Source organism: Montipora capricornis, unplaced genomic scaffold (genome assembly GCF_036669925.1).
Source record: "Montipora capricornis isolate CH-2021 unplaced genomic scaffold, ASM3666992v2 scaffold_494, whole genome shotgun sequence".
Taxonomy (NCBI): domain Eukaryota; kingdom Metazoa; phylum Cnidaria; class Anthozoa; order Scleractinia; family Acroporidae; genus Montipora; species Montipora capricornis.
In genome coordinates, this window is record NW_027180232.1 from 32,501 (window position 1) to 35,000 (window position 2,500).

Here is a 2,500-nt window from a genome sequence, read left to right on the forward strand (position 1 = left end):
GAACGAAAAGGCAATTGGTGTTTTTGTTAAGTTTCTGGCAGTGAAACCAAACAATTGGGCTGGATTCCAAAGGAAACCATCAGTGAAGTGGAGAGAATGGGCCAAATGGAAGACTTAAAGATAAGTCTTATAACTTTAAGGGAGAAAGAAATTTCATTCCGTTTTAGTAAAATTGATTGTGTCATAAACATTTCCTCATTTGAGTTGTAATTCGTCAGCTTCCCCGTTTTTTAATACTAGTTCTACACAGACTGTAAAAACCTTTTTTTTTTTTGAATTCTAGAGTTAGTGATAACAATTCACGCCGTGTCATGTGATACCTATTATGTTCACCTGTCTAATTAAAACATAATGTTATTGAATTTAAAAATAAAGTAAAATGAAATATCCGACCTGTGTTTATACTACAATTACATTTTCTCATCTATTCATTATTGTTTATTTACATTAGTTTTGTTTTTCACTAATTTATTATTCTGACAAATATTTATGCAGCTATAGTAAATAACATATGATGATGACTATATTTATTAGTAGTAGTGTCATACAGCCACCAAATGGTATAGTTTGGTGTCTGAATGTTATATAATTAATAAAGAACAGGCCTCGCTTATTCAAAGGCTGGATAGTGGTATCCAACGGACCAATCTCTATCCAGTGGATAATGCAATTAGTTTCGCCAATACTTATCTGCTGTATTTCTTTATTTTTCGAACATTCAAACAGACACATTGTTTGCGTGGGCTCCCAGTGGAAAATCTATAAGTATTAAGTTACTTGAGTTTCTGTCGCACTTATGGCCTACATGACCTACTAACTGTTGAACAACAAGACCGTTTACCATCGTTAATCTTTCATTTGAATTTCTCGAAGCAGAAAGGTTACACAACATTGAGAAGGTGATCGCGGATCGAAGAACTTGGTAAGGTCGAACAAGTTTGTTGACTATTGCTACGTCATAACACGTCATATCCAAGACGGCGCTCTCCAAGTCACGAAAGAGGCAACTTCAAAGTGCTCTTGTCACATTTTAACAGGGAACTGGACAAAACGGCAATTATTTTCGAATTCCTGGGGAAAAGTTTTCGTAATTTAGAGAAACTTTTTCTAGACCCTACTTTCCCTTTAAAATGCGTCATGTACAAACGAGACAACCCACAACTCGGGCGACCGGAAGCGGCGTGATTGTAAGTCTGAAGGTCGCTCCCTCACCGACAGTAGTCCCTTGAAGAGTTTAAACGAGGAAAGTAGTCGCAGGGATAATTCCCCTCATGTGTATAGGAAACGAAATTTTACTGTAACAATTAACCAGGTCGTATATACGTTGAGGAGAAAAACAAAAGTATCATTTTACAGTGTTTCGCAGAAAACAAAAGTATTTTCAAAATTGATATCTCGCACTCTCAATAACACCCTCATTCTCTTTCACTGCTTAAAAATCAATATTCAATAGTCTAACCTTTCTTTTGTCGCCAATCCCAAAAAAAGAACTCTTGCACGCATTGCGTTCCTATGTTTAGTTTTGCTAATCGCAATTTTTCCTGACAGCGTTATTGCAATTAGGTGTACATATTTTTCTTTAAAACAGGGACAAGTCATATAAATTTTATCACAATTTAGAAAATTATCGTAGCTACGTTTTTACTGTTCTCATTTTGGAAAAGGAGCTCGTTGTCTATACTGAATAATTCCTTATCATAAAGTAACTGGGATAGTACGTTCGTTCCAATTAGTTAAAAAACAATAAATTGCACTTCGTATCCGTATACCGGCCTAATAACCAAATTCACATGTTGGTGTACTCGAAATCTTGTAGATGAATTGCCTTTGGCTCTTGATATACCAAACACCTCTAACATTTCCTTCAAATTCTGCGTGGTTTATTAGCTTGGTAAACCGATAGAAATTCTAACAGACTTAACTGATTAGAGTGTAATGTGAAGTGCTAGTTTTGTACCCCATATGAACCATGTGAGCGTTAGCCCTACTAATGGAAGTGGGCTCACACAAGGACAGAGAAAAACTCTGACGAGGGTGGGAATTGAACCCACGACCTCCGGATTAGATCAACGCTGCTCTACCGACTGAGCGACAAGGTCAGACAGGAGTAGGCTGTGGGAACTGAAGATGTTGAAGTCACGGCAATGGACATGTACAAGTACCAGGAAGGATTACGTTTTTGCAAACGTTGACCATGTAGTTCTTATATTTGAACAGACTTAACTAATTGGAGTGTAATGTGAAGTGCTAAGTATAAGTTTCTACCCCATATGAACCATATGAGCGTTAGCCCTACTAATGGAAATGGGCCCACACAAGGACGGAGAAAAACTCTGACCAGGGTGGGAATTGAACCCACGACCTTCGGGTTAGATCACCGCTGCTCTACCGACTGAGCTACAAGGTCAAACGGGAGCAGGCCGTGGGAGCAGGCCGTCGGAACTGAAGATGTTATTGCTTATCAAAATCATTGTAATTATGTCCAGAAGCAATCCCTTAA